The sequence below is a fragment of the Peromyscus maniculatus genome, chromosome X (genome assembly GCF_049852395.1).
Source record: "Peromyscus maniculatus bairdii isolate BWxNUB_F1_BW_parent chromosome X, HU_Pman_BW_mat_3.1, whole genome shotgun sequence".
Lineage (NCBI taxonomy): Eukaryota > Metazoa > Chordata > Mammalia > Rodentia > Cricetidae > Peromyscus > Peromyscus maniculatus.
The window spans coordinates 114,830,307-114,849,257 of NC_134875.1; the positions used below are offsets into that span (position 1 = coordinate 114,830,307).

At 41.8% G+C, this 18,951-nt stretch overlaps 1 protein-coding gene and 1 pseudogene across 11 annotated transcripts in view; both read right to left on the reverse strand.

Annotated features, from left to right (window-relative positions):
• The window catches only part of Reps2 (RALBP1 associated Eps domain containing 2), a 251,310-nt gene that overhangs the window by 156,760 nt on the left and 75,599 nt on the right, over positions 1–18,951 (reverse strand). The window lies entirely within an intron of this gene.
• LOC102911149 (ubiquitin-ribosomal protein eS31 fusion protein pseudogene) overlaps positions 4,789–18,951 on the reverse strand; it is a 44,431-nt pseudogene continuing 30,268 nt past the window's right edge.

The window sequence follows — 18,951 nt, forward strand, 5'->3', positions numbered from 1 at the left end:
TCTTGTGTTCAGCATATCCCAGCGGATGTCAATTGGCACACTCAACAATAACAATATGGAAGAGAATTTGAAAGACACACTCATAAGGTGTACCCCAACCCCTTAGAAAACAAATGAAGAGGCAAGCCAACTACATGCTGGCTTTACCTTTTCCGTTCATTTAAACTTTCGAATGTCATTTCAAGCAAGCCACGCAAGAAAAGATAAACACCTATTATTGTATTGCTCAATATGTCTGTCATACTGTAGTATAAGCCTAAACCAAACCACCTCACTAAAGAGAAAGCAGACATGCAGTGCTTAGGTGTGATACCAGACAGCAGATCTTTTTCTACACTTTATGCATAGCAATAAAATGTTCACCAAGTAACACTATAATAGAATGTTCCCTGGTTATACACAAATAAAGCTCCCAGGTCAAAAAGTTAACTGAGTTGGGCTTTTGATGGGGATTACATTGAATCTGTAGGTTGCTTTTGGAAAGATGGCAGCAGCAGAAGCCATAGCTTGAACTGGCTATCCCCCATGACTACCCCAGCTTGTCATCAGAGACTCTTCATCCAGTGACTAAGAGAGGCCGATTCAGAGACCCGCAGCCAAACACTGGGCCAAGCTCAGGAGTCCTGCTGAGAAAAGAGAGGAGGGATTGTAGGAGCCAGGGGGATCAGAGGAAAACTCACAGAAAAGGCTAGCCTGGCTCACGGGAATTCAGAGTCTGAACCAACAACCAGGGAGACTGCATGGGACCTACCTAGGCCCTCTGCATATATGTGACAGTTGTGTAGCTTGGTCTATTTGTTGGACTCCTGGTAATGGGAGCAGGGTTGTCCCCTGTGCTTTGGCTGACTCTTGGGAACCTATTTGTTATACTGGATTGCCTTGCCCAGCCTGAATACAGGGAGAGGTGTTTGGTCTTATGGCAGCCCGATTTGCCATGCTTTGCTGATGCCACTGGAATCCTGTCCCTTTCTGAGTGAACATGGAGGAGGGGTGGATTGGGGGGCAAGGGAAAAGGGAGTGGGAGAAGAGGAGGGAGGGAAGATTGTGGTCAGGATGTAAAATAAATCAATTAATAAAAAGTTAATTAAGGTATTCCAGGTCCCAAATTCAAAGACAGTATCAAACTTCATGTGATAAGGCTCAAAGTTCATCTTCTGTCCATTATATCAGAGGCTGAAAAACTACTGCCCATAGGTCAACACTAGCCATTGACTGGTTGTCTATGGCCCACAAGCTGGTCTTTACAGATGAACATTTTGCAATCCATTTGATGAAAGAAAATACTAACTTAGAATATTGCTAAGGAAAATGTTATCCCTGAAACATTAATTCTATTCTTCTTACAAGTAGATGTGAATTATTTTTCTGAAGTAGTTTTGGCTGAGGATGCAGCTTTATGGGTAGAGTTGGCAGTCTGCATGAAAAAGCTCCGGATTGGATACCCAGTACCACATAAAACTGTGTGTAGTAGCCAGACGTGGTGGTCCATGCCTTTAATCCCAGCACTCAGGAGGCAGAGGCAGGCAGATTTCTGTGAGTTTGAGGCCAGCATGATCTACAGAGTGAGTTCCAGGACAGCTAGGGCTGTTGCACAGAGAAATCCTGTCTTGAAAAAAATAAAAAAACAAACAAACCTGTGTGTGTGTGTGTGTGTGTGTGTGTGTGTGTGTGTGTGTGTGTGTGTGTGTTAGCATATGCCTGTAATCCTAGCATTCCCAAGATGGAGGCAAAGGCAAAGAATTGAAAGCTCAAAGTCATCTTGGGATACACAGTGAGTTCAAGGCTAGTCTGTGTTATATGAGATCCTGTCACAAAAACTAAAAAAAAAAAGTTTAATCTTTTAAAATTTGTCAATAAACACTTTTTGGAAGTTCCTTTCTCCCTTGTTATACAAGCACCTATATAATAGCCTTATTTTGCCACTTAGTCCAAAAATCCCAAAATACTTACCATCTGGTCCTTTACAGAAAGGAATATTAAGCCCATACATAACAACACAGTGCCTCAATCAGCTGTATTTTATATCCTTTCATGTACTCTCAAAAGCCATGTGGAGAGGGGATTTTCAGTTACACTAGGTGAATGCCCCTTAAATTGTGAACACTTCCATTCACACAAAATACATGCATTCACCCTCTTCTTCAGACCCCAATTTTCATCCATTCATTCATTCATTATACATTTGCTTTACATTTTCATAAGTTTTTAAGTAGAGACTTCTATATACTATTAACTTCCACAGAAACCAACTGGAACAAGTGCATGTCATACTGCAAATGTGAATGGAACCTATTCAATAGGTAGGGAGATAGCACAGTGGATAAAATGCTTCCTCTGCAAGCCTGAGAAGCAGAGTTCAGATCTTTAGCACCCACGTAAATGACCTGCCTGTAATTCCAGTGCTCAGACAGCAGAGACAGAGGGTTCTCAAGCCAATATAGTTAGCCAGAATAGCCAAAATGAGAACTTCAAATTCAGGGGAGATGTGGCCTCAGTAAATAAATAGACAGTGATCAAGGAAGACATCTGAATGAGAGGACATCAACCCCTGGACTCCACATGGACACAGGCACAAGCACACCCCACACATAGTTTGAGTGAAATTCACAAATTACAAGTTCTACTTTCCAGCTCAAAAGTTGAAAATCAAATGTTCTGGTTCCCATGTAGCTGAGATATAAACAGGCCACCTAGGCTCCATTGGTGACACATTTCCACAATAGCCTGCTTTGAAGGGAGACATGGAAGGAAAGGGACTCTGCTTAGAGCTTCTACTTTCTGGAAGAGGAGTGGGGAAAGAAACAGTCATCATCAGTCAGATCCCTGGTGTCTGCAGGTCATCAGGGCATCAGGACATATGGCTTCTACTTGGCATGAGTAGTATGTGTGGCTCCCAGCTTTGCTTCCAACAAGTCACAACCCACCCACCCTGTTTCTCCAGCTCTCCAAATGAGCCTGTGACTTACCTTAAACCCTCCACCCCTTTTGGCTTGCCCTAGAGTGATTCTGTTGTTTTCTGTAAAAGATCACCAATTAACAAGGAATGACGAAGTACTCAGGATCCTCAGTTTACCTCAGGATGAACTGAGAAAATGAAAAAAACCATGGTGTTCAGCAGGTGACATTCCCGTGCAGTGGGTATCATTCCCTTGCAGGGTGTGAATACACATAGTTTAGAGATAAGCCATCTCTGGAAGTTGAAGCTTACAAACCTGCTGACAGCCTCTAGAAACAAGAGCACAGGAGGAAACAGCAATTTACTGTGTATTATTTCATATCTCATACAGTTCTGGGTCGCATTTTCACAATTTAGTCAAGTATAAAGAGCAAGAGACACAGCTACACATCATGTCAGCAAGAAATGGTATAGATATACACCAGAAACATTGCCATCCCATCCGGGATTAAGTGCAATTTCAGAACCAAGTGTCCAACAGGACAAAGCTCCAAGGGTTCCCACTCACCAAGCCCAGACTTAACTCACAAACATGGGGCTCTTCTCTCTAAACTACCAACACAGAGCAAAGCAACAGCCTTTACTAAAGACTGACTAGCCAGGTGACTGTAGAGGAGGCATCTGATGTCCTGTGGCTTCAGATCTCATCTATTGGAACAAAGTATTCACACTAGATGGATTGTAAAGCTTTGTCGAGTTCCCCAAATATTCTATGCCTATGAGTATAATCTAAAAGGACGGTTTCAACCTTTTGTTCTGGTACTTACTGCCTCCACCTTGTGTTGTGCATCTCAGCACATCTGTTACAAGGATGGAAGTCTCTCAAATCCTGTATTTTTAATTGGTTTTATTTGTGTATGCATGTGCATCATGCCGAGGTGAGAGAACAACTTTCAGGAGTTGATTCTCACCTCCACTTGTTTCTGAGGCAGAGTCTCTCTTGTTGCTTCTGCATTGCACTAGATCCTCCAGACTAGCTGGCCTTCTGGCCAATTCTCCTGTAGCTACCTCCCATCTCAATTTAAGAATGCTGGGATTATAGATGCTTGGCACTGCATCCACTCCCTTATGAGGGTTCTGGGAACTGAATTCAGGTCATCAGTCTTATTCATTAAGTGCTTTTATCCAATGAAACACCTTCCTGTCCCCATGTCTTGCATTTCAAAATCATCTTTCCCTTCCCCAAAGTATTCATACCGTTAATTTGTCTGGCTCACCAAATAAATATACTAACTGCATTTTTAATTCTTCATGACATGATGAAAAACCCAATGTATGGTGTTTTGAATCTCTGGATAGTGAACTCTATGACTATTGACCTAATCAAATAAATATACTTTCCTTTTTTGTAACTTATATAATTAGAAGCTATATTTTATTAAGCTTTTTACTTAGTATATAAAAGAATGGTTTTTGATTATGCTATTTCCATACATCTGTATCATTGTATCTTGTTCTTACTTGCCCTCACTACCCCCCTCCATATCTCTTCCCTCCACCTTGCTGGTGTCCTACCACCTCCAAAATAGTCCCTCCTGTTTTTTGTTTTGTGTGTGTGTGTGTGTGTGTGTGTGTGTGTGTGTGTGTGTGTGTGTGTTTAAATCAAGATTCTACATATGATAAAAAAAACATATTGTCTTTCTAAGTTTGGCTTGTATCACTTAACATGATTGCCAGTTCCATCCTACAAATGTCATAATTTGATTCTTCTTTATGGCTAAGAAAATTTTCTTTATCCATTTACCTGCTGATGGCTGATATACATTTGGGCTGATTACATATCTTGGCTATTATGAATAGTGCAGCAATAAGCAATGACTTAGATTCCAGTTTTCTTTCAGTTCCTATTGTTTCATTAACTCATACCCAATTACTTGTCTTCCAGTTTGTTGAAGCAATAAGTCGAACAACACTTACCACAGTAATGTCCATTAAAGAGGCTGGCTATGAAAACTCCAGCACCACATTCACCAGAACGACACTCTCGACAAAGGCAACTCATTTTGCCATTTTCATCCACCTTATAGTATTTCAGCACAGCCAACTTAACTTCTCTTCTGCTCATTCTTCTTAGGAGTGGTGTGAGACTTCTTCCTCTCCTCAGCACCACCATGAAGTCTCAACACAGGATGCAGGGTAGACTCCTTTTGAGTACTGTAGTCAGACAAAGTGCAACATCTTCCAGCTGCTGGCCAGCAAAGAGCAACCTTAGCTGATCAGGAGGAATACATTCCTCATCCTGAACCTTGGCCTTTACATTTTCTATAGTGTCTGAGGGTTCAACCTTGAGCATTACAGTCTTCCCCCATGAGGATCTTTATGAAATCCACTGCAGATGGCAGATTGGAAAGCATGTTTAGCTTTTTAAGGAACCTCCACACTGACTTCCACAGTGGTGGCACCACCAGTTTACACTCCCTCCAGTAGTAAATAACAGTTCCTCTTACCACATCCTTTCCAGAATGTATTATCATTTGTTTTCTTTATTACCTCTCTGACTGCTGTGAGATGGAATCTCAATGTTTCCATTTGAATACTTTTTTATTTTATTCACTGTGTTTCTTCCTTTGATAACTGCCTATTTACTTGCCTATTTGCTGATTCAATGATTTGGGTAGTTTGGTGTTTAATTTTTGGAAGTGTTTATAGATTCTAGAAATTAATCTCCTGTCAGGTGTATAGTTGGAAAAGATTGTTTTCCATTCTGTAGGCTGTCTCTTCATTCTGCTGATTATTTTCTTTGCTTTGCAGAAGCTTTTTAATTTCATACAATCCCTTTGTCAACTCTTGGTCTTATACCCTGGGCTACTGAAGTGCTTTTCAGAAAACACATCTGTCTGCCTCTGTCTTCAAATGTTTGCTTCCAGCATTTTCAGAGTTTTGGGGTTGTTCGTTCATTTGGTTGGTTGGTTGGTTGGTTGGTTGGTTGGTTGGTTGGTTGGTTTTTTGGGATATATGGGGATTGTTTGTTTGTTTCTTTTTTGTTTATTTGTTTGTTTGTTGATACAGGGTCTCTCTATATAGCCCTGGCTATCCTGGAACTCACTCTGTAGCCCAGACTGGCCTCAAATTCACAGAGATCTGCCTGACTCTACCTCCCAAGTGCTGAGATTAAAGGTGTACACCACCAAGCCCAGCCGCAGTTTCAGGTCTTACACATTAAAGTCTTTAACAAATTTTGAGCGGGCAGTGGTGGTAGCACAAGCCTTTAATCCCAGCACTCAGAAGGCAAAGCCAGGCAGATCTCTATGAGTTCAAGGCTAGCCTGGTCTACAAAGTGAGATGCAGGACAGGCACCAAAACTACACAAAGAAATCCTATCCTGAAAAAAACATAAAAAAAAAAAAGACTTTAACAAATTTTAAATTGATTTACAAACAAGTTTTCTAAAGTCTCAAGGTCCTGGAATCCTGCCTGATCATAGATTATAAAGAAAATATAAATTCTATTTTAAAAGGAAGCTTTAAAGAGCTATAGAAATTCGCAAAGGCAGTGCTAGAATAACTGCAAAGTACAAGAGCGACAGGCAAGCCGAGAGTTGTATATCCCTTTAATCCCAGCACTCAGGAGGTGGAGACAGCAGGGTCAGGAGTTCAAGGTTATTCTTAGCTATCTGGATGGGAAAGGTAAACATTGCAAATAACATAACCCCCCCCCCAAAAAAAAAGCTCCATAGCTCCAATCAAATGGCTCCCATGTCAGGGGATGGGAAGCAGAAGCCTCATCCACAAGTAAGTCAGGTGGAGGTGCCCTTGGGGCAAAGAAATTGGCAGTCCTACCCATAGGACAAGTGACAAGCCTCAAGTCTAGTTGTAGGTTTTGATGAAACTGGTTCTTTCAGCAGATAGGTCGGTAATGGAGAGGAATTCTATTTTGTACCCTATAGGATTAGTACTCTATCCTATTTTGTACTGTATATGATTTGGAAGGCAGTGTAGGCAGGTGCCATCTTGAGAGAGAACCTTCTGATTAAAATTGAGCTACCCTGGAGGGATGTAAAAAAAAGGAAAATATCAGACAACCCAAATTGAACCTATCACATCCCTGGGGTAAGAGAGAGAGCCCACAGGTGGTTATAGAGTTAGAGGACCATATGCCAACAAGCTAAAAGTCCAGGCTGCATGAGCTTTAGCTCAGCAGTGAAGTGCACAACCCTCACCTTCAGAGCCAAGAGCAGATTTCATCAACTGAGAATAACACTGCAGCTTGACACTCATGAGTCTGAGGTCAGCAGGTGGATCAAGCTCTGGAGCCAACTATCTGCTACTCGCTGCTGTAGAACCTAAGAACTCTGAACTGCATCCACCAGCAGGTTGGCTAATATTAGGAGTTCTTGAAAGTAAGAAGACATCTCCCCTTCTCTGTAGATCTCATTGAAGTGATTACCCCACACACACTCCCAACATCCTTGGGAGACCCTCCACAGCAAGATACTAGCTACTTCAGGGAGGCACCAGCTCGGGGGTCGTGGAAGGATGGAGAGAACCTGCACAGCTCACAGACTACAAAGCTAAGCAAGGCCAGCAAACATCCCTGGTATACAAAGTAAGGAAGCTATTAAAGTGAAGACAGCTATGGTGGACACCAGGCACTTATCAGATACAGTCTTTGAGACAGTCACATGGTCTCATGTAGCCAAGGCTGGCTTGAATTTCTGAAACTCCTGTCTTCATCTCCCTCTCGGGTTCTGGGAATGCAGCTGTGAGCTACCATGCTTTGACTCCATGGTAATTTTTTTATTATGCACCTAAATTTGAGGAGAAGTGGTACTGGTGTGATGATTTCATTGATCATGCTGATCTCTTGTGACTTTTTTCAACTAGGCCTTCTTTGACAAGCCAATGTCATGGCTTCCCAAGCTGCCCAGATGGCTGCAATCATGGGGGTATTCATCACCACAGGTTCAAGGGTTCCTCAGAGCTGGCACATGCCTGAGAAGAAACAGGGATCCAACAACACAAAGGTCAGCAGAGGGGAGGTGGGCCATGAAGTGAACTGCCAAGTCACAAAAGGCCCTCTCCATTATTTAGAAGAAAAGAAAAGCAGGCTCCACAGGAAGAAGTCAAATTTACTAAGGATAGACTGTGCCAGGCACTGGCCTAAATAGCAGAAACTAATGAAATGAAGGAAACACGACACATACACACAAGCAGTCTTGACACTAGAACTGAATTAAAATGCAATTACAGCACAGATTATAGGAGAAAATTACTTTCAGGATTCTGGCCCAAGTTTCAGGGCTTTGTAAATCACAGAAGTTCTGTGCAGCTGGAAGCAGAGAAACCTCAGGTGAACACAAATGAACTGCCAGAATTATATAAAGCTTCTGCTGGGTCTGGCAACTCAGATTTAACTCACAAGCCAAAGGATTAGCGTTGCCGATAGTTCTTTCTGACATCTTTAGTGCTTTTCGAAAGCAAAAGCCAGGCCTGTGGTGCATGCCTTTAGTTAGCACTCAGGAAGCTAAGCTAGGAGGATCACCATAAATTGGAGGCTTGGACTACAAAGTAAATTTCAGGGTAGCCTAAGCTACAGAATAAGATTCTGTCTCAAAAGATAAAAAAAAAAAAAAGCCAGGCATGGTAGCACACACCTTTAATTTCCAGCACTGGAGGTAGAGGCAGATGGAGCTCTGTGAGTTCAAGGCCAGCCTAGTCTACAGAATGAGTTCTAGGACAGCCAGAGCCAGATAATGGGACCCTGTCTTGAAAAAATAAATCAAAAAGTGTAAAACTATAGTTTCAGGTTATTTAGAATTTTTCTGAGTTGATTTCAGTATGTTCTATATTTGTGCAGAATATTTTAGGCACACGTTTCTTTTTTAAAGAAACTAATACCTTTATAACAATAGGGCGAACGAGGGCATTTCTATTAAGTGGACCACTAGTATTATACAAAGGTCTTTGGCATGCTGAGGGAATGAATAAATGAAAGTTCAGCCTAGATCATACTGGAGTTCTACTCTAGATTCAAAATCTAAATAGACTGGAGGCTTCTAGAATGGAGCTAAACTTATTCCAGCAACACCCACCTTGGGTGAACTTAGCAATCTGACTTTGATTATTTGGTTTCTTTGTCAAGTTCCAATGAAGACCTTATCCAGTAGTTAAAATAACAAACCCACCTCTCAAACTTCCTGCCATCCTGGCAACCTCTCCCTTGAAGAGCCCAGTGGCACCCAAAGCTACCTACTCCAGGGCACTGAATCTGGATAAGAACCCTTCCATATTCAGGGGCATTCTCCCCAACAGCAGGGTCTCTCTCATAACAAGCAGTATACTCCAATCTTCTATAGCACCATGACATAGCCACATGGATTTGTGTAGCTCAGTGGCATGAGATCTAATTTTAGGGAGGTGGTCATCAGGGAAGTGTCAGCTAAGCGTGAGGTGCAGGACACATAGACAAAGGAGAGCAAAGCCACAGGGGATTTGGTTATGGAATTGGCTTGGTTATTAACTGCGAGATTAGTCAGTGTAATGTGGCCATTAAATTCATCTATTATTTGTCTCATTGCTATAACAAAATACTCTGCCAAAAGCAACTTCAGGAAGGGTCTCTTGGAGCTTGAATTTGAGGGTGCAATCCATCGTGGCAGGGAGTCTATTTCTAAAGGAATGTGAGGCAACTGGTCACACTGCCTCCACGGTCAGGAAGCAGGGCTAGATGAAAGCAGGAACTGCCTGGGCGATTCTAAATTCTATCAAGCTGACAGTCAAGATTGACCACCACAGTGGCAGAGTGCTTTCCTAGTTGGCATAAGGCCCTAGGCCCTATCATCCCAGCACCACAAAACAAACAGAAAAGAAAAACAAGTATCACATGAACCATGTCAACCTATAGGCTCACTAAGGTATCAATCATTCAATTCCTATGGAATGAATGGAGCATCTTTGGGCCCAGCAACTGAAAGACGTACTGTTCATACCTCAGTAGCCAGAGGTATATGGAAGTTGGTCCCAGTATTTGTCCCAGTAGCTCCAAATGCCCACAAGCATATATCTATGAAAGGAAACAAGGGCTGGGGTACAGCCTTAGAACTGTTTCCTCTCAACACAATATGGAAACAAACTACAAATCTGGCTTCATCCTGTGTGGTAAGGAATTGAGTTGATCAGCATACAGGATAGAACTAATGAACATTTGCCATTTTTCTTTTCGCTTCCCAGCATCAGAATCCAATCAATATTCATGAAGTTGTCCACCTACTTTCTTTTTTTTTGGTTTGTTTGTTTTGTTGTGTTTGTTTGTTTGTTTTTCAAGACAGGGTTTCTCTGTGTAGCTTTGTGCCTTTCCTGGAGCTCGCTCTGTAGTCCAGGCTGGCCTCGAACTCACAAAGATCTGCCTGGCTCTGCCTCCCGAGTGCTGGGATTAAAGGCGTGTGCCACCACCGTCCCGGTGTGTCCACCTACTTTCAATTAAATAAGCTACAAATGTCGGATACTTTCTTTTGTGTGTGTGGTGCTAGGGAATAGAATCCACAGCCCTCTTCATGCTAGGCAAGCACTCTACCACCAAGCCACATCCTCAATCCAAATACTTTCCTGATTTCTGCAAAGTCAAGGTCTGGGCACAGGACTAACCTTAGCCAGATATCACCCATACCTTAGTGAACCTATAGGTTAACTAGCTGTATAATGAACTTGGTTCACGTGACACTTGTTTTTCTTTTCTGTTTGTTTTGTGGTGCTGGAAGGATAGGGCCTAGGGCCTTATGCCTACTAGAGAAGAACTCTACCACTGTGATGGTCAATCTTGAGGATTTGAATAGATATGGGCATTTGAATCTTTGGCACAAAGTATGAAGAGTGGATATCTGCAACACCCAGATCCAAGGGCAGTCCAATACCTGTGTAATAAAGGAAATGTTTGTGTTGTAGTTGGGGCATCCAATCTTCAGTATCTAGAATACCAGTACCCTCACTGGGCCAATCCTATGGTGTGATCAGGCTGTAGTTCTGGCCCTACTGCTCTCTGCCTATGAATCTTTTGAATCTCCTCTGAAGCTTTCCTAGAAAGAGGTGGAACTACTGAAAATCCTGCTAATAGCATCTTTTCTCCTTCAATTAGCCACAATTATTTCTAGATGCTGTTAGTAAGAATTTTGGGAGTAACAGAAGACAGGTTACAGGTGAGCCTTGATCATTCAAAAGCTTCCAAACCTGGCTATATCAATTATCAACCACTGGATAACAAATCACCCCCAAAGTTAAGTGCCTTAAAGAAATACTTCAGTTCAAAATTCTGGGGCTCTGTAATTTGGGCTGAGTTCAGCTGGGCAACTATACTGATACGGGCCAAATGCCACTAATCTCAGGTAGGCACGCTTAGGCTTCTGCATTTATGCTATTTGGTTGGCTTGGTACCACTATTTTCCTTCACATGGACTCCCTTCCTGCAGCCCACGCCTGTGGTTTTTCCACACAGTGGCAGAGTTCCCAAAGCAGTAAACTGTAGTGATTCTTTGTGCCTGGGCTCAAAGCCCGAACAAGGTCACTTTTACTGTAGTCTATGGTCAACCCAAGTTCCAAGGCCAGTCAAGATGCTAACAATTAGGAAATGGGCTCCACCTCTTGAAGGAAAGAGTTGCAAAGCATTGGAAGACATTTTGCAATCTACCTCATCTGACTGATTTGTAAAGAAGACAATGGGGGAAGTTGTCACAATAGTGATAACCCTCTAGAACACTTTCATTTATTTGAATTGTTGATACCTAGAATTGGCGCTGTCACCAGCATTTCCACTCACCACTACCAGGTCCAGCTACTGATTCAAGAGCTAACTAAAAGCAATAAACACACATGCTGAGCCAGCCATTTTTAACACCCTGTAAACAATTTTATGCAGCTCTCTCATACCATAGGGAAAATTAAAGCACACGGACTAGGTGGACACAATGGCTAGTACATGTAAATCCTAGAACTTTTAAGGCTGGGACAGGAGGATTATTGTAAGTTTGAAGCCAGCTTGGTTACATATATAATGTTCAAAGCCACTCAAAGCTAGTGTGAGATCCTGTCTCAAAAACAACCCACATGGACTCTCAAAAACGAACCACGTGGCATCGATTTTCTGGAGTTAGCTTCTCTGTCTATGAACCTCGGTTTTCTCTCCCAAAGCTCAAAAAACGTTTATTGCATATGCATAAATGAGCAGTCTGATCACTTCAGACAGAAAATTAGTTAACATCCATGGGTTGCAGAAAAATATATTATAATTCTAAAGGAACTAAACAAATTCTGCTCCAAATTCATTAGGCTGTTGAAGAGATTTAACCAAAACCCCTTCCAAGAGCTGTAGAAATAGGTAGACCCCACAAACTGAAACTAAATGTTTCCCTGACAACTGCTGAACAAAGGATGGGAGGTCTCCATGGAAACCACCCAGGCCTTGCATCTACCATTCACTTTACACTTTGCCTGGCATTCAAGCACATCAAATCACTGTTAAAAGCATACATAAGCTGGAAGAGAGGGCTTTAGAGCAATGAACAATTTCCATATTTGGTACAGTGAGATTTTCCTAAGAAACACAAGGTACAGCCAGTCCAAATGTCTCAGGACTCAAATTAAGAAGTCTTTGCATGGCCAGCCCATTTTTAAATACACCCCTACTTAATCCATTTGGGCTTTAACAATAAGCTACCTTGGACTGGGTAATGCATTAAGGTTAGAAATTTATTTCTCCCAGTTCTGGAATCTAAGTAAGATCAAGATGCCAGCAGATTCAGATTGAGTATTTGGTAAGGGGTGTGAGGGGCAGAGGTATTTCTCTCTCCTCCTATACCTTCTTCACTCCTCCCCTACATAGGTGGTGCTTCCTTGCTGCCACAGTAGAAAGGGTAAACAAGCTCCCATCAGTCTCATTAATAGGGATACTAAACCCATTCATGACGGCTGCATCCTCATGACCCAATCACCTAATAATACACACTTAAGAACAAAGCACCCCCAAAGAACTGTGAAAGCAGTGTACTACTTTCATAGGTCTGTTATAACCATGCATATTACATGGCTTAAGAGACCCCTATTTATTGTCTTACAGTCTGGAGGCTGGAGCCAAACACTGAGGTATCAGCAAGCAGGGCTCCTCCCTCCAGAGGGCTCTAAGCAAGCATCTGTTCCATGCCTCCTGTTAGCTTCACTAGCCCCAGAAGTTCCTTGGTGCTTAGTCCAGTGGTTCTCACCTTTCCTAATGCTGTGACCCTTTAATACAGTTCGTCATGTTGTGGTGACCCCCAAAATTATTCATTGCTACTTCATAACTGTAATTTTGCTACTGTTACAAATTATAATGTAACTATATGATATGTAGAGGGTCTTAAGCAATCCCTGTGAAAAGGTCATTCAATCCCCCTGAAGGGGTCACAACCCACAAGTTAAGAACCACTGGCTTAGATGTATCACGTGCACACTCCCTGAATCTGTCTTTGTGTGACTGCCAGAGAACACCACTCACAATGGATTATACTTGTCCTACTTCAATATGAGCACATCTTAGCTAGATTACTTCTGCAAAGACCCTATTTCCAAAGAAGACCAAATTCTTAAGACGCTGGAGTTAAGATATCAGCATATCTTTTGAGAGACACAATTCAATACATAACACACCACATTTACAGAAAGTATTTTATTGATCTATTCACCACTGTTGTTTTTAAGTAAATTGATAGCTCCACTTATTTTGGAGCTCAATCAAAATAGAATGTCTTTACTTGGTCAGAGACTCACACATAAGTACAATGAAACCTGGGCAGTGCAACCTTTACTATGGGCAGTCATAGGTCAAACTCAAAATGGGAAATTCTGTTTAAAAGGGAAGGGAATGAAAGTCAGGGGACAACCAGAAATCTCTATCACATAAGCAACAAGGAAAATCACCCCAGGAAAAATAACTCTGACTCTTTGATGAAAACTTACTGCAAAAGGGAAATCATGACAGTTAATCATGACATGACAGTTTCCCATACTTAAGAAAGATCCTGGAACTGAAACAAAGCAATCTGTTTTAGGTCTAACAAAAATCAAGAAGCAAGAGACAATGGACACATAAGGAAGAGTCCCCCAAATCTGCAATGTTTAAGGAAGTCACCTATGCACATGGAATCACATGAACCCACATGGCTTTGTCTCATAAAAACACTGAGCCAGGGATTTGGAATATGATCAGATATAAAAGTGATACCCCTTAGTATCTGCACTCCTCACACTCTAATCCTTGCAGATCCAAGGATCTTTTGTTTCTGTACATGCTTCCTTAGTTAATTTTTTCATTGTGAAGTACATGTTCACATACAGTTATAAGAGATGATCCAGAGGGACTTTGTACTCTTTTTTTTTTTTTTTTAAGATTTATTTATTTATTATGTATACAATGTTCTGCCTACATGTATGCCTACTGGCCAGAAGAGGGCACCAAATTTCATTGATGGTTGTGAGCCACCATGTGGTTGCAGGGAATTGAACTCAGGACCTCTGGAAGAGCAGTCGATGCTCTTAACCTCTGAGCCATCTCTCCAGCCCCCGAGACTTTGTACTCTTTTTTTTTGTTTTTTTTTGTTTTTGTTTTTGTTTTTCGAGACAGGGTTTCTCTTGTGTAGCTTTGCGCCTTTCTGGAACTCACTTGATAGCCCAGGCTGGCCTCGAACTCACAATGATCCACCTGGCTCTGCCTCCCAAGTGCTGGGATTAAAGGCATGCACCACCACTGCCCGGCAACTTTGTACTCTTTATCCCTTTTCTCTGAACGATAATTTGCTATGCTACTGTACAGTATCACAGCCAGAGTACTGACATTGATACACTCATGAACAGACTATTCCCATCACATGGACACCTCAGGATGCCCACTTTTAGCTACTCATTCCCTTCTGTCTTTGGCCACTCAGCCCCTGGCAACACTAATATGTTCACCATGCCTATAATTTTTTTTAATTTTTTTTTCATTTTATATACCAACCACTGTTCCCCCTCCCCCTCCATCTCCCCTCCACCTCCCCTCCATCTCATCCCCCATTCACTCCTCATAGAGGGTAAGGCCTCCCTTGGGTAGTCAACACAGGCTAGCCCCTGGCAATGAGACCAGGACCTATCCCAGGTACATGAAATGACTTTTTAGAGCCCATTCCATATGGTGGGATGCCTTACTCAGCCTTGATACGGGGCGGAGGAACTTACAGCCCTGCCCCAACTTGGTATGCCTATAGTTTTTAAAACATTAAATAGAAAACAAAAGGACATGGAAGAAGGAAACTTTACTTTTTGCCTGCTTGCCCTCACTTTCCCTGGCAAATCCATCTATCCTGTTGCTGCTATATTCCTTCACTGATGTCAGAATCTCTTCTTCAAGATTCCAAAGTAGACTGAAGACCAGGAGCTCTCAAGGAATCCTCCAGGCCTTCAACACTAGATTGGGACTTCCAAGAAACAGCTAGCCTCCTGAACTAAACAACTACCAGATTCCTGGCCTTTCCAGTGTGAGATGGCCATTGTTGGACTGTACATACCATATCCTGGGGCTAGAGTTACAAGATTGCATGCGTTTCCAAAGACATTTTGGACTTTGGACTTTTAAACAGTCTTGAGACTGTGAAAGACTACAGGGACTTTTGAAGTTAGCCTGAATGCCTTTTGCATTATGATATAGCTCCAAGCCTATCAGGGCCAGGGAGTGGAATATGGTGGTTTGAAGAATGGCCCAAATAGGCTCAAATATTTGAATGCTTGGTACCTAGTTGGTGGAACTGTTTGGGAAGGATTAGGAGGTTTATCCCTGTTGGAAGAGGTGTGTAACTGGGGGTGGGATTTGAGGTTTCAAAAACCCATGTCAGGCTCTATCTTTTTCTGCCTCCAACTTGCAGATCAATCTATAACTTCTTATATACTGTTCCAGTGTTATACTTGTCTGCTGGCTGCCTCCATGCTCGCTGCCATGATGGTCATAGACTCACCTTCTGAAACTGTAAGCAAGTTCCCAGTTAAATGATTTCTTTTATAAACAAAAATAAATAAAATAAAATGTAAAATAAGCCAGGTGTGGTAGCACACATCTAATCCTAGTACTCAGGAGGCAGGGTTGGGTAGACCTTTGTAAATTCAAGGCCAGCCTGGTCTACATAGTGAACTCCAGGCCAGCAAGGGCTACATGGTGAGGTGGCTCAGTAGTTCAGAGTGCTTATTGTTCTCATAGAGGACCCAGGTTCAGTTTCTGGCACCCACATGACAGCACACAATTACCTCTAACTTAAGTCGCAGGAGATCCAACATCCTAATCTGCCCTCCCTGAGTTCCTGCACACATACTCGTGCAGGCTCACACACATACACATAAAATAAATAAGTAAATAAATGTTTAATAAACAAAATCATACAGAATGTAACTATTCAAAATTGGCTTTCCTTAGCATAATTCTCTGGAGATCCATCCTGGTTGTTGCCTGTATTAATATTTAATTCATCCATTCACCCATTAAAAACATCCAGTTCATCCATTCACCCATTAAAAACATCTGTGTTTCAATCATGAGCTTCTTCTTAAGCTTATATCTGGGTGTTTTATCTGCATGTATGTCTGTCCACTATATGCATGTCTTGTACTATATGCAGGAGCGAAAAAGGGCATTGGATCCCCTTGAACTAGAGTTATAGGCAGTTGTTGGTATGGGATATTACTTTAACTATGTAAAGATGTGTGACATTTGTTTATATTGCAGAATATTACTTTAACTACGTATAAGTGTGTTGCATTGGTTTATGCTGCATTTGTTTAGTGATGTAAAGATGTGTTGCCTTGCCTGCCTAAGGCACCTGATTGGTTTAATAAAAAGCTGAACATCCAACAGCTAGACAGTAGAAGGATAGTTTGGGCTGGCCAGCAGAGAGAATTGTAGTTGGTTATTTTTTATTCTTTTTGGAGGCCTGCCACCCAGCTCCCAAATAAATCAAACATGGAGGTTTATTCTTAATTATAAAGGCCTGGCCTTAGCTTGGCTTGTTTCTAGCCAGCTTTTCTTAACTTAAATTATGCCATCTATTTTTGGTCTTGGGGCTTTTGTCTTTCTCTATTCCTGTATACCTTTTCTTTCCTTCTTACTCCATGTCTGGATGTGTAGCTGGGTGGCTGGGTGGCTGGCCCCTGATGTCCTCCTCTCCTTGTTCTCTTGTTTGTTCTTCCTTTTCTCCCAGATTTCTCCTTCTATTTATTCTCTCTGCCTGCCAGCCCCGCCTATCCTTTCTCCTGCCTCGCTATTGGCCATTCAGCTCTTTTATTAGACCATGAGGTATTTTAGACAGGCAAAGTAATACAGCTTCACAGATTTTAAACAAATGCAACATAAAAGAATGCATCACATCTTTGCATCATTAAACAAATGTTCCACAGCATAAACAAATGTTACACATCTTAAAATAATATTGTACACAGAGAGTAAGTAGGAGGAGAAATCTAGGCTCCGAAAGAGAAAGGAGGAGAAGAGAGAATGAGGAAAAAGAAGAGGGAGATGCTCAGGGCAGCCAGCCAGGCAGCTGTCAGACATCCAGACACAGAGTAGGACATACAGAATGAAAGAAAGGTAAAAAGCCCAAGGCAAAACATAGATGAAGAAAAACAGGTTAATTTAAGTTAAAGAAAAAAGCTAGCCAGAAATGAGCATATGCTAAGGACAAGTATTCCTAACTAATAATGTTTTTGTTTTTGTTTTTAGTTTGGGGCCTATTTCCTCCTTTATGGAATTATAGATTTAGCATCAGATCTAAGAGATGCCTAGTCCAATCTCCTGAGGATTTACTTTTTCCTTCCTATTCTGGGGATTGAGCCACATCTCCATTCCATTTTATTTTATTAAGTTTTAAGCTTTATGTTTAAGTTTGTGACCCATTTTTAGTTGGTTTTTGATTGGGGGGTTCAGGGCTTGTTTGTTTGTTTGTTGTTTTTGCTATAAAATATGAAGTTCAAGTCAAAGGCTTTTGGTTTTGGTTTTACTGCTGATGTTCAACTGATGAGGACCAATTGTTGAAAAGGCTATCTTCTTCTCTATTTAAAATTGCTTTTCAAATTTCATCCAAAATCTTTAAAAGGTTATGAATAATACAGAAAACCATCAAAAATAGCAAAAATACAATCTACAGAATCGGAGAAAATAGTTGCCAGCTATTCATCTGGTACCAAGTTAATATCCAGAGCACAAGCTGGGCACAGTGACTCACACCAACAATCTCAGCACTCAGGATCATGAGTTTTGAGGCTAGCCTGAAATACACAGTAAGTTCCAAGCCAGTCTTGACTATATTTTGAGACCCTGTCTCAAAAAAAAGCATACAATCTAGAATCTATAAAGAATTCAAAGAACTAACAACAACAACAACAACAACAAAATACTCTAATTTAAAATGGGCAAACCAGGCCGGGCGGTGGTGGCGTACGCCTTTAATCCCAGCACTCAGGAGGCAGAGCCAGGCAGATCTCTGTGAGTTCGAGGCCAGCCTGGTCTCCAAAGCGAGTTCCAGGAAAGGCGCAAAGCTACACAGAGAAACCCTGTCTCGAAAAACCAAATAAATAAATAAATAAATAAATAAATAAATAAATAAATAAATAAATAAATAGAATGGGCAAACCATCAAAATGGCTAGATCAGACTGGTTCATGACCATATCTGTAGGACACTGTCATGATTAGTGATAGCACTATCCCTAGGCCGGTGGATCTGGGCTGTATAAGAGAGTAAGCAAGAAGCCAAGTATGGTGGCGCATGCCTTTAATCCTCCCTAAGACAGAGGAAGGCAGATCTCTGGTTTCAAGGCCAGCCTGGTCTACAGAGTGAGTTCTAAGACAACCAGGGCTACACAGAAAAATCCTGTCTTAAAAAACAAGAGAGGGTAGAGGGAGGGGAAGGGGAGAAAGGGAGGGAGGGAGAGAGAGAGAGAGGAAGCACAAGCCAGTAAGCAGCAATCCTCCATGGTTTCTGCTTCAGGTACTACTTGAGTTCCTTCCTGCCCTGAC